This window comes from Pseudophryne corroboree, unplaced genomic scaffold (assembly GCF_028390025.1).
Source record: "Pseudophryne corroboree isolate aPseCor3 unplaced genomic scaffold, aPseCor3.hap2 scaffold_90, whole genome shotgun sequence".
NCBI classification, from domain to species: domain Eukaryota; kingdom Metazoa; phylum Chordata; class Amphibia; order Anura; family Myobatrachidae; genus Pseudophryne; species Pseudophryne corroboree.
The window spans coordinates 919640-933920 of NW_026970479.1; the positions used below are offsets into that span (position 1 = coordinate 919640).

Genomic DNA, 14281 nt, shown 5'->3' on the forward strand with positions numbered 1-14281 from the left:
ATTGTCACCAGAAGAGCAATACAAAATGTACAAGTGATATATTAAAATCATCTTTCCAGCTTGAATTTCAATGATGCATTGGGGCAACGATTTTGTGAGAAACATCTTCACCCTTAAATAAAGATTTTCTTAATTCCTTACCTGTGTGCTAATTAGATATCTCCTTGATTTCACATTAAACAGACTTCCACATGAGAAAGCAGCAAGGATGCAGTGGCGTTGATGTTTCCTGGTGTCAACCTGTATTATTTCAGTAGATATTGAAATGAGGATGCATCTTGCTGCCTTTCCAATTAAGCAAGTTTAATTTAGTAATAGGTGAAAAACCATCCCTACAAAGATGTTAATCAGATACTTGGCTTTGTGGACACTTTTCAGAGAACAAATTTGTTAGCATAAAAATAAAGCCAGAAAATGAAGAGCTGTTTAATCACTCAATTGGATTTTTTTGCCAGCATATTTCTTTTTCTCTGCAACCCACTGCTAAATTGTGCTTCCTAGCTATTTTTATAAAATCACTGAATCAAATCTAACTCTGATTACATCAGAGAAGGCCAGGTACCCTACACCATAACAGGGGTTTTTGAAATTTTGACTTGTCTACTTAAAGATCAACAAAATCTGATAACAAGGTCAATTACGTCCCTGGGTGGGATTGAACCACCAACCTTTTGGTTAATTGCCGTACACACTAACTGATTGCGCCACAGCGATACTTTTCAAAAGTACATACTGACAAAGGCTAATAAGCATTCATCTAGAACGTTTCCTATAAAAACTTTAAATAGTCAATAATCTGGAGAGTTTTTGTAAGATGTTTCTTCCATCAACCAATGAAGAAACACATTGGTACTTTCCCATGATGAGTGAGTGCTTCAGGATCTCTTGCACTTACATGTGCAGCAGAGTACTGTAATGGAAGCATGCTGGGTCCATAACCCAGAGGTAGGCAGATTGAAACTATCCTCTGCTATATGCATTTTTTTTGTTAATTAAAGTAATCCAAAACTGGGATTGACATTTTTGCTCTTTTATTTTTACTTAAAGTACAATAACTTTTACCATTTTAATTTGTTTTAATAGTATATTGACAGTATTGTTTTCTTTCAAAAATCCAATTAATTTTCTTTACCCGATTATTAAAATGGTAATTGACAAAAACAAACTACATTGTCACCAGAAGAGCAATACAAAATGTACAAGTGATATATTAAAATCATCTTTCCAGCTTGAATTTCAATGATGCATTGGGGCAACGATTTTGTGAGAAACATCTTCACCCTTAAATAAAGATTTTCTTAATTCCTTACCTGTGTGCTAATTAGATATCACCTTGTTTTCACATTAAACAGACTTCCACATGAGAAAACAGCAAAGATGCAGTGGCGTTAATGTTTCCTGGTGTCAACCTGTATTATTTCCGTAGATATTGAAATGAGGATGCATCTTGCTGCCTTTCCAATGAAGCAAGTTTAATTTAGTAATAGGTGAAAAACCATCCCTACAAAGATGTTAATCAGATACTTGGCTTTGTGGACACTTTTCAGAGAACAAATTTGTTATTATAAAAATAAAGCCAGAAAATGAAGAGCTGTTTAATCACTCAATTGGATTTTTCTGCCAGCATTTTTCTTTTTCTCTGCAACCCACTGCTAAATTGTGCTTCCTAGCTGTTTTTTTATAAAATCACTTAATCAAATCTAACTCTGATTACATCAGAGAAGGCCAGGTACCCTACACCATAAGAGGGGGTTTGCAATTTTGACTTGTCTACTTAAATATCACCAAAATCTGATCACAAGGTCAATTACGTCCCTGGGTGGGATTAAACCACCAACCTTTTGATTAATAGCTGAACACACTAACCGATTGCGCCACAGAGACACTTTGCAAAAAGTACATACTGACAAAGACTAATAAGCATTCATCTAGAACGTTTCCTAGAAAAACTTTAAAAAGTCAATAATCTGGAGAGTTTTTGTAAGATGTTTCTTCCAGCAACCAATGAAGAAACACATTGGTACTTTCGCATGATGAGTGAGTGCTTCAGGATCTCTTGCACTTACATGTGTAGCAGAGTACTGCACTGGAAGCATGCTGGGCCCATAACCCAGAGGTAGGCAGATTGAAACTATCCTTTGCTATATGCATTTTTTTTTTGTTCATTAAAGTAATCCAAAACTGGGATTGATATTTTAGCTTTTAGTTTACTTAAAGTACAATAACTTTTACCATTTTTATTTGTTTTAATAGTATATTGACAGTATTGTTTTCTTTCAAAAATCCAATTAATTTTCTTTACCCGATTATTAAAATGGTAATTGACAAAAACAAACTACATTGTCACCAGAAGAGCAATACAAAATGTACAAGTGATATATTAAAATCATCTTTCCAGCTTGAATTTCAATGACGCATTGGGGCAACGATTTTGTGAGAAACATCTTCACCCTTAAATAAAGATTTTCTTAATTCCTTACCTGTGTGCTAATTAGATATCACCTTGTTTTCACATTAAACAGACTTCCATATGAGAAAACAGCAAAGATGCAGTGGCTTGGATTTTTGAAAGAAAACAATACTGTCAATATACTATTAAAACAAATTAAAATGGTAAAAGTTATTGTACTTTAAGTAAAAATAAAAGCTAAAATATCAATCCCAGTTCTGGATTACTTTAATGAACAAAAAAATAATGCATATAGCAAAGGATAGTTTCAATCTGCCTACCTCTGGGTTATGGGCCCAGCATGCTTCCATTGCAGTACTCTGCTGCACATGTAAGTGCAAGAGATCCTGAAGCACTCACTCATCATGCGAAAGTACCAATGTGTTTCTTCATTGGTTGCTGGAAGAAACATCTTACAAAAACTCTCCAGATTATTGACTTTTTAAAGTTTTTCTAGGAAACGTTCTAGATGAATGCTTATTAGTCTTTGTCAGTATGTACTTTTTGCAAAGTGTCTCTGTGGCGCAATCGGTTAGTGTGTTCAGCTATTTATCAAAAGGTTGGTGGTTCAATCCCACCCAGGGACGTAATTGACCTTGTGATCAGATTTTGGTGATATTTAAGTAGACAAGTCAAAATTGCAAACCCCCTCTTATGGTGTAGGGTACCTGGCCTTCTCTGATGTAATCAGAGTTAGATTTGATTAAGTGATTTTATAAAAAAAAACAGCTAGGAAGCACAATTTAGCAGTGGGTTGCAGAGAAAAAGAAAAATGCTGGCAGAAAAATCCAATTGAGTGATTAAACAGCTCTTCATTTTCTGGCTTTATTTTTTTGATAACAAATTTGTTATCTGAAAAGTGTCCACAAAGCCAAGTATCTGATTAACATCTTTGTAGGGATGGTTTTTCACCTATTACTAAATTAAACTTGCTTCATTGGAAAGGCAGCAAGATGCATCCTCATTTCAATATCTACGGAAATAATACAGGTTGACACCAGGAAACATTAACGCCACTGCATCTTTGCTGTTTTCTCATGTGGAAGTCTGTTTAATGTGAAAACAAGGTGATATCTATTTATGCAAACAGGTAAGGAATTAAGAAAATCTTTATTTAAGGGTGAAGATGTTTCTCACAAAATCGTTGCCCCAATGCATCATTGAAATTCAAGCTGGAAAGATGATTTTAATATATCACTTGTACATTTTGTATTGCTCTTCTGGTGACAATGTAGTTTGTTTTTGTCAATTACCATTTTAATAATCGGGTAAAGAAAATTAATTGGATTTTTGAAAGAAAACAATACTGTCAATATACTATTAAAACAAATTAAAATGGTAAAAGTTATTGTACTTTAAGTAAAAATAAAAGAGCAAAAATATCAATCCCAGTTTTGGATTACTTTAATTAACAAAGAAAAATGCATATAGCAGAGGATAGTTTCAATCTGCCTACCTCTGGGTTATGGATTATGGACCCAGCACTTCCATTACAGTACTCTGCTGCACATGTAAGTGCAAAAGATCCTGAAGCACTCACTCATCATGGGAAAGTACCAATGTGTTTCTTCATTGGTTGATGGAAGAAACATCTTACAAAAACTCTCCACATTATTGACTTTTTAAAATGTTTCTAGGAATCGTTCTAGATGAATGCTTATTAGCCTTTGTCAGTATGGACTTTTGCAAAGTGTTGCTGTGGCGCAATCAGTAAGGCTATTAACCAAAAGGTTGGTGGTTCAATCCCACCCAGGGACTTAATTGACCTTGTTATCAGATTTTGGTGATCTTTAAGTAGACAAGTCAAAATTTCAAACCCCCTGTTATGGTGTAGGGTACCTGGCCTTCTCTGATGTAATCAGAGTTAGATTTGATTCAGTGAATTTATAAAAACAGCTAGGAAGCACAATTTAGCAGTGGGTTGCAGAGAAAAAGAAATATGCTGGCAGAAAAATCCAATTGAGTGATTAAACAGCTCTTCATTTTCTGGCTTTATTTTATGCTAACAAATTTGTGCTCTGAAAAGTGTCCACAAAGCCAAGTATCTGATTAACACCTTTGTAGGGATGGTTTTTCACCTATTATTAAATTAAACTTGCTTCATTGGAAAGGCAGCAAGTGATGTCATCCAAGCAGTGGGTCAAAGTTGGCTTCAAACCTCGTCTGCTTATGAAAAGAGAAAAGGGGTATGCAGGGCATGGCGGCCTTTTGCGGTGCTTGGATGACCCCTAGTTCGCATTAAATAATGCAGTCGAGTTTCCCACATTTGGGGAAATCACAGGGGTCAGCATACCCAGAATGCAATGAATGAACCGCTCCCTGGGAGAACAGTCTTCATGACCATGGTATCTCCTATGCAAAATAAGTATGATTTGGGATAGGGCTGGGGAGGGCCTCTGCTCAGGCACATCTCTGTCAAGTAAAGGAGATTCAACTGAGGCAGCACAAGGGAACTCTCATCTGGGGACAACAACTGCAGGGAGAACACATATTTTCAGATGAACATGGGAGGGCAGAAGGCTGCCTAATACTGAAGCACCCCCAAACAACAAACCAAATGCAACAACTAGTGCAAGCATTCCTGGGGGAAGGCCTGCAGCAGATGGATTTGCATATGGCGATGTCATCCAAGCAGTGGGTCAAAGTTGGCTTCAACCCTCGTCTGCATATGAAAAGAGAAAAGGGGCGTGCAGGGCATGGCGGCCTTTTGCGGCACTTGGATGACCCCTAGTTCACATTTCTTGCAGCAGCTGGGCACTGTAACAGCTCCAGAGCTGCTCTGTATGGCAAGTAAAAGGGTGTGGGCCCTGCAGCACTACCTGTAGTTCGCATTGTGCGAGACCCCTAGTTCGCATTAAACACCCCCACCCTCCTTCGGTGTGGGGCTCATGTTGGCCATGCCCCAGCCCCTGAAGCATTCACGCTGATTTCTTGCAGCAGCTGGGCACTGTAACAGCTCAAGAGCTGCTCTGTAAGGCAAGTAAAAGGGTGTGGGCCCTGCAGCACTACCTGTAGTTTGCATTGTGCTTTGGAAGGCACAAAGTAAGCAGACGGGAGGAGAAGTCAGGATAGTGCACAAGGGTATAGACGGGAGGGGCTCAAGAAAAAAGATGTGGAAACAGACAGCAAACTAGGCTTCCAATGCACAATGCAAACTACAGGTAGTGCTGCAGGGCCCACACCCTTTTACTTGCCTTACAGAGCAGCTCTGGAGCTGTTTAATCACTCAATTGGATTTTTCTGCCAGCATAATTTTTCTCTTACGGCCTAGAGGATGCTGGGGACTCCGTAAGGACCATGGGGGATAGACGGGCTCCGCAGGAGACATGGGCACTTAAAGAAAGACTTTAGATCTGGGTGTGCACTGGCTCCTCCCTCTATGCCCCTCCTCCAGACCTCAGTTTACTACTGTGCCCAGAGGAGACTGGGTGCTATTCAGGGAGCTCTCCTGAGTTTCCTGACAGAAAGTATATTTGTTAGATTTTTTTATTTTCAGGAAGCCTGCTGGCAACAGACTCTGTGCATCGAGGGGCGGAGGGGAGAGATGCACACCTACTTCTGTGAGTTGATAGGCTCTGCTTCTTAGGCTACTGTACAGCATTAGCTCCAGAGGGATCGGTACGCAGGTCTCACCCTCGCCGTCCGTCCCAGCGCCGCGCCGCCGTCCCCCTCGCAGAGCCGGAAGATAGAAGCCGGGTGAGTATGAGAAGAAAAGAAGACTTCAGAGGCGGCGGAAGACTTCATGATCTTCACTGAGGTAACGCACAGCAGTAAAGCTGTGCTCCATTGCTCCCATACACCTCTCACACGGCAGTCAGTGTAAGGGTGAAGGGCGCAGGGGGGACGCCCTGGGCAGCAAGATAGACCTCTCTTTGGCAAATTAAATATATATGCAGCTAGGCACTGTATATATATATATAAGAGCCCCCGCCATTTTTTTACTATATTTGAGCGGGACAGAAGCCCGTCGCTGAGGGGGTGGGGCTTCTCCCTCAGCACTCACCAGCGCCATTTTCTCCACGGCACCGCTGAGGGGAAGCTCCACGGACTCTCCCCTGCTTATACCACGGTAGAAAGAGGGTCTTAAAGAAGAGGGGGGCACATAATTAGGCGCATATATATATGGAAATACAGCGCTACTGGGTAAACATAAAATTATTGTGTTTTTTTCCTGGGTCATATAGCGCTGGGGTGTGTGCTGGCATACTCTCTCTCTCTGTCTCTCCAAAGGGCCTTGTTGGGGAACTGTCCTCAGATAAGAGGATTCCCTGAGTGTATGGTGTGTCGGTACACGTGTGTCGACATGTCTGAGGTAGAAGGCTCTCCTAGAGAGGAGCAGGAGCAAATTAATGTGGTGTCTCCATCGACAACGCCGACACCTGACTGGATGGATATGTGGAATGTTTTAAGTGCTAATGTAAACTTATTACACAAGAGATTAGACAAAGCTGAAGCTAGGGAACAGTCAGGGAGTCAACCCATGCCTGTCCCTATGTCGCAGGGACCTTCGGGTCTCAAAAGCGCCCACTATCCCAAATAGTTGACACAGATACCGACACGGATTCTGACTCCAGTGTCGACTACTATGATGCAAAGTTACAGCCAAAATTGGCTAAATGTATTCGATATATGATTATTGCACTAAAAGATGTTTTGCACATCACAGAGTCCCCTGTCCCTGACACGAGGGTACACATGTATAAGGGAAAGAAACCTGAGATAACCTTTCCCCCCTCACATGAGTTGAACGAATTATGTGAAAAAGCTTGGGAATCTCCAGACAAAAAGCTGCAGATTCCCAAAAGGATTCTTATGGCGTATCCTTTCCCGCCAATGGACAGGATACGGTGGGAATCCTCCCCTAGGGTGGATAAAGCATTGACACGCTTATCCAAAAAGGTAGCGCTGCCATCCCAGGATACGGCTACCATCAGGGACCCTGCTGACCGCAAGCAGGAGGTTACCCTAAAGTCCATTTACACACATTCTGGTACCTTACTCAGACCGGCAATTGCGTCGGCCGGGGTTGTAGCGCGGTGGCAGCATGGACAGGTACCTTATCAGCAGAGATTGAGACCCTAGATAAGGATGCTATGTTATTGACCATAGGGCATATAAAAGATGCTGTCCTATATATGAGAGATGCTCAAAGTGACATTAGTCTACTGGGTTCTAGAATAAACGCTATGTCGATTTCTGCTAGATGAGTCCTATGGACCCGGCAATGGACAGGTGATGCCAACTCAAAAAGGCATATGGAGGTTTTACCTTACAGGGGTGAGGAATTGTTTGGGGAAGGTCTCTCGGACCTAGTCTCCACAGCTACAGCTGGTAAATCAAATTTTTTGCCTTATATTCCCTCACAGCCTAAGAAAGCACCACATTATCAAATGCAGTCCTTTCGATCACAGAGAAACAAGAAAGTACGAGGTGCGTCGTTTCTTGCCAGAGGTAAGGGCAGAGGGAAGAAGCTGCACAACACAGCTAGTTCCCAGGAACAGAAGTCCTCCCCGGCCTCTACAAAATCCACTGCATGACGCTGGGGCTCCGCTAAAGGAGTCCGCCCAGTTGGGGGCACGTCTTCGAGTTTTCAGCCACATCTGGGTTCATTCGCAGGTGGATCCCTAGGCAATAGAAATTGTTTCTCAGGGTTACAAGCTGAAATTCGAAGAGGTGCCTCCTCGCCGGTTTTTCAAATCGGCCCTACCATCTTCTCCCCAGGAAAGGGAGATAGTGTTAAATGCAATTCACAAATTGTATCTTCAACAGGTGGTGGTCAAGGTTCCCCTGCTTCAACAAGGAAAGGGAAATTATTCGACCCTGTTTGTAGTCCCAAAACCGGACGGTTTGGTCAGACCCATATTAAATTTAAAATCCCTGAACCTATACTTGAAAAGGTTCAAGTTCAAGATGGAATCGCTAAGAGCGGTCATCGCCAGCCTAGAAGGGGGGGATTTTATGATATCTCTGGACATAAAGGATGCATACCTTCATGTACTCATTTATCCACCTCATCAGGCGTACCTAAGATTTGCGGTACAGTATTGTCATTACCAATTTCAGACGTTGCCGTTTGGTCTCTCCAGAATTTTCTCCAAGAATTTTCACCAAGGTAATGACGGAAATTATGGTGCTCCTGCGAAAGCAAGGTGTCACAATTATCCCGTACTTGAACGATCTCCTCATAAAAGCGAGATCAAGAGAGCAGTTGCTGAACAGCGTATAACTTTCACTGAAGGTGTTACAGCAACACGGCTGGATTCTCAATATCCCGAAGTCGCAGTTGGTTCCTACGACTCGTCTGACTTTGCTTGGGCATTATTCTGGATACGGACCAGAAAAGGGTTTATCTTCCGATAGAAAAGGCCCAGGAACTCATGACTCTGGTCAGGAACCTATTGAAACCAAAACAGGTGTCAGTGCATCACTGCACTCGAGTCCTGGGAATGATGGTGGCATCATACGAGGCCATTCCCTTCGGCAGGTTCTATGCGAGGATCTTGCAATGGGACCTACTGGACAAGTGGTCCGGGTCACATCTACAGATTCATCAGTTGATCACCCTGTCCCCCAGGGCCAGGGTATCTCTCCTGTGGTGGCTGCAGAGTGCTCACCTTCTAGAGGGCCGCAGGTTCGGCATTCAGGACTGGATCCTGGTGACCACGAACGCGAGCCTCCGAGGTTGGGGAGCAGCCACACAGGGAAGAAATTTCCAAGGTCTTTGGTCAAGTCAGGAGACTTGTCTTCACATCAACATCCTGGAGCTAAGGGCCATATACAACGCCCTATGTCAAGCGGAGACCTTACTTCGCGACCAACCAGTTCTGATCCAGTCAGACAACGTCACCGCAGTAGTTCATGTAAACCGCCAAGGCGGCACAAGGAGCAGAGTGGCGATGGCGGAAGCCACCAGAATTCTTCGCTGGACGGAGAATCATGTAAGCGCACTGTCAGCAGTGTTCATTCCGGGAGTGGACAACTGGGAAGCAGACTTCCTCAGCAGACACAACCTACATCCAGGAGAGTGGGGACTCCATCAGGAAGTCTTCGCACAGATTGCAAGTCGGTGGGGACTGTTCCAGATAGACATGATGGCGTCCCGCCTCAACAAAAAGCTACAGAGGTATTGCACCAGGTCAAGAGACCCTCAGGCAGTAGCTGTAGACGCCCTAGTGACACCGTGGGTGTTCCGGTCGGTCTATGTATTTCCTCCTCTACCTCTCATACCCAAGGTGTTGATAATAGTAAGAAAAAGAGGAGTAAGAACAATTCTCATTGTTTCAGATTGGCCGCGAAGGACCTGGTATCCAGATCTGCAGGAAATGCTCACAGAAGATCCGTGGCCACTTCCTCTAAGACAGGACCTGTTGCAACAGGGGCCCTGTCTGTTCCAAAACTTACCGCGGCTGCGTTTGACGGCATGGCGGTTGAACGCCGGATCCTAGCGGAAAAGGGTATTCCAGATGAGGTCATTCCTACGCTAATAAAGGCTAGGAAGGACGTGACATCTAAACATTATCACTGTATATGGCGAAAATATGTTTCTTGGTGTGAGGCCAGGAATGCTCATACGGAAGAATTCCACCTGGGCCACTTCCTTCACTTCCTACAAACTGGAGTGAATTTGGGCCTAAAATTAGGCTCTATTAAGGTTCAGATTTTGGCCTTATCCATTTTCTTTCAAAAGGAATTGGCCTCTCTTCCTGAAGTAAGTACAAACTTTTGTGAAGGGAGTACTGCATATTCAGCCTCCTTTTGTACCTCCGGTGGTCCCTTGGGACCTTAACGTGGTGTTAAGGTTATGGTTTGAACCACTTAAAATGGTGGAGTTTAAATATCTCACTTGGAAGGTGGTCATGTTATTAGCCTTGGCTTCCGCTAGGCGAGTGTCGGAATTAGCAGCTTTATCACATAAAATCCCCTATCTGGTTTTCCATATGGATAGAGCGGAATTGCAGACCCGTCCTCAATTCCTGCTAAAAGTGGACTCATCCTTTCATATGAACCAACCTATCGTGATGCCTGTGGCTACGCGTGACTTGGAGGATTCCGAGTCCCTTGATGTGGTCAGGGCTTTGAAAATTTACGTGGCCAGAACGGCTAGAGTCAGAAAAACAGAAGCACTGTTTGTCCTGTATGCAGCCAACAAGATTGGCACCCCTGCTTCAAAGCAGACTATTGCTCTCTGGATCTGTAACACGATTCAGCAGGCGCATTCTATGGCGGGATTGCCGTTGCCTAATTCAGTCAAGGCCCATTCCACTAGGAAGGTGGGCTCTTCTTGGGCAGCTGCCCGACGGGTCTCGGCACTACAGCTGTGCCGAGCTGCTACTTGGTCGGGTTCAAACACCTTTGCAAAGTTCTATAAGTTTGATACCCTGGCTGAGGAGGACCTCCTGTTTGCTCAATCGGTGCTGCAGAGTCATCCGCAGGAGCCCGTTTGGGAGCTTTGGTATAATCCCCATGGTCCTTACGGAGTCCCCAGCATCCTCTAGGACGTAAGAGAAAATAAGATTTTAAACCTACCGGTAAATCTTTTTCTCGTAGTCCGTAGAGGATGCTGGGTGCCCGTCCCAAGTGCGGACTACTTCTGCAAGACTTGTATATAGTTATTGCTTACATAAGGGTTATATGTTAGTTTTCATCGGTCTTGGACTGATGCTATGTTGTTTTCATACTGTTAACTGGGTAGTATATCACAAGTTATACGGTGTGATTGGTGTGGCTGGTATGAATCTTGACCTTGGATTAACAAAAATCCTTTCCTCGTACTGTCCGTCTCCTCTGGGCACAGTTTCTCTAACTGAGGTATGGAGGAGGGGCATAGAGGGAGGAGCCAGTGCACACCCAGATCTAAAGTCTTTCTTAAAGTGCCCATGTCTGCTGCGGAGCCCGTCTATCCCCCATGGTCCTTACGGAGTCCCCATCATCCTCTACGGACTACGAGAAAAAAATTTTACCGGTAGGTTTAAAATGTTATTTTTTTCTCTGCAACCCACTGCTAAATTGTGCTTCCTAGCTGTTTTTTATAAAATCACTTAATTAAATCTAACTCTGATTATGTCAGAGAAGGCCAGGTACCCTACACCATAAGAGGGGGTTTGAAATTTTGACTTGTCTACTTAAAGATCACCAAAATCTGATCACAAGGTCAATTACATCCCTGGGTGGGATTGAACCACCAACCTTTTGGTTAATAGCCCATGTAAGTGAAAGAGATCCTGAAGCACTCACTCATCATGGGAAAGTACCAATGTGTTTCTTACAAAAATTCTCCAGATTATTGACTTTTTAAAGTTTTTCTAGGAAACGTTCTAGATGAATGCTTATTAGCCTTTGTCAGTATCTACTTTTGCAAGGTGTCTATGTGGCGCAATCGGTTAGCATGTTTGGCTTTTAACCAAAAGGTTGGTGGTTCAATCCCACCCAGGGATGTATTTGACCTTGTAATCAGATTTTGGTGATCTTTAAGTAGACAAGTCAAAATTTCAAACCCCCTCTTATGGTGTAGGGTACCTGGCCTTCTCTGATGTAATCAGAGTTAGATTTGATTAAGTGATTTTATAAAAAAACAGCTAGGAAGCACAATTTAGCAGTGGGTTGCAGAGAAAAAAAATTATGCTGGCAGAAAAGTCCAATTGAGTGACGAAACAGCTCTTCATTTTCTGATTTTATGTTTATGCTAACAAATTTGCTCTATGAAAAGTGTCCACAAAGCCAAGTCTCTGATTAACACCTTTGTAGGAATGGTTTTTCACCTATTACTGAATTAAACTTGCTTCATTGGAAAGGCAGCAAGATGCATCCTCATTTCAATGTCTACTGAAATAATACAGGTTGACACCAGGAAACATAAACGTCACTGCATCCTTGCTGCTTCCTCATGGGGAAGTCTGTTTAATGTGAAAACAAGGTGATATCTAATCAGCACACAGGTAAGGAATTAAGAAAATCTTTCTTTATGGGTGAAGATGTTTCTCACAAAATTGTTGTACCAAAGCATCATTGAATTTCAAGCTGGAAAGATGATTTTAATATATCACTTGTACATTTTGTACTGCTCTTCTGGTGACAATGTAGTTTGTTTTTGTCAATTACCATTTTAATAATAGGGTAAAGAAAATTAAGTGGATTTTTGAAAGAAAACAATACTGTCAATATACTATTAAAACAAATTAAAATGGTAAAAGTTATTGTACTTTAAGTAAAAATAAAAGAGCCAAAATATCAATCCCAGTTTTGGATTACTTTAATTAACAAAAAACAATGCATATAGCAGAGGATAGTTTCAATCTGCCTACCTCTGGGTTATGGGCCCAGCATGCTTCCGTTGCAGTACTTTGCTGCTCATGTAAGTGCAAGAGATCCTGAAGCACTCACTCATCATGGGAAAGTACCAATGTGTTTCTTACAAAAACTCTCCAGATTATTGACTTTTTAAAGTTTTTCTGGGAAACGTTCTAGATGAATGCTTATTAGCCTTTGTCAGTATATACTTTTACGAGGTGTCTCTGTGGTGCAATCGGTTAGCATGTTTGGCTATTAACCAAAAGGTTGGTGGTTCAATCCCACCCATGGATGTAATTGACCTTGTGATTAGATTTTGGTAATCTTTAAGTAGACAAGTCAAAATGTCAAACTCCCTCTTATGGTGTAGGGTACCTGGCCTTCTCTGATGTAATCAGAGTTAGATTTGATTAAGTGATTTTATAAAAAACAGCTAGGAAGCACAATTTAGCAGTGGGTTGCAGAGAAAAAAAATTATGCTGGCAGAAAAGTCCAATTGAGTGATTAAACAGCTCTTCATTTTCTGATTTTATGTTTATGCTAACAAATTTGCTCTCTGAAAAGTGTCCACAAAGCCAAGTCTCTGATTAACACCTTTGTAGGAATGGTTTTTCACCTATTACTGAATTAAACTTGCTTCATTGGAAAGGCAGCAAGATGCATCCTCATTTCAATGTCTACTGAAATAATACAGGTTGACACCAGGAAACATAAACGTCACTGCATCCTTGCTGCTTCCTCATGGGGAAGTCTGTTTAATGTGAAAACAAGGTGATATCTAATCAGCACACAGGTAAGGAATTAAGAAAATCTTTCTTTATGGGTGAAGATGTTTCTCAAAAAATTGTTGCACCAAAGCATCATTGAAATTCAAGTGGAAAGATGATTTTAATATATCACTTGTACATTTTGTACTGCTCTTCTGGTGACAATGTAGTTTGTTTTTGTCAATTACCATTTTAATAATAGGGTAAAGAAAATTAAGTGGATTTTTGAAAGAAAACAATACTGTCAATATACTATTAAAACAAATTAAAATGGTAAAAGTTATTGTACTTTAAGTAAAAATAAAAGAGCCAAAATATCAATCCCAGTTTTGGATTACTTTAATTAACAAAAAACAATGCATATAGCAGAAGATAGTTTCAATCTGCCTACCTCTGGGTTATGGGCCCAGCATGCTTCCGTTGCAGTACTCTGCTGCTTATGTAAGTGCAAGAGATCCTGAAGCACTCACTCATCATGGGAAAGTAGCAATGTGTTTCTTACAAAAACTCTCCAGATTATTGACTTTTTAAAGTTTTTCTAGGAAACGTTCTAGATTGATGCTTATTAGCCTTTGTCAGAATAAACTTTTACGAGGTGTCTCTGTGGTGCAATCGGTTAGCATGTTTGGCTATTAACCAAAAGGTTGGTGGTTCAATCCCACCCAGGGATGTAATTGACCTTGTGATCAGATTTTGGTGATCTTTAAGTAGACAAGTCAAAATTTCAAACCCCCTCTTATGATGTAGGGTACCTGGCCTTCTCTGATGTAATCAGAGT

General features: G+C 41.7%; 1 non-coding gene and 1 pseudogene across 1 annotated transcript; one reads left to right on the plus strand and one right to left on the minus strand.

Annotated features, from left to right (window-relative positions):
- Window positions 1-4639: 4639 nt before the first annotated feature.
- On the minus strand, window positions 4640-4818 carry LOC135044580 (U1 spliceosomal RNA; annotated as a pseudogene).
- Window positions 4819-14100: 9282 nt separating this feature from the next.
- Window positions 14101-14174, plus strand: TRNAN-AUU (transfer RNA asparagine (anticodon AUU)). Its single transcript has one exon. It is a non-coding gene; the product is annotated as a tRNA-Asn (tRNA).
- Window positions 14175-14281: the final 107 nt, after the last annotated feature.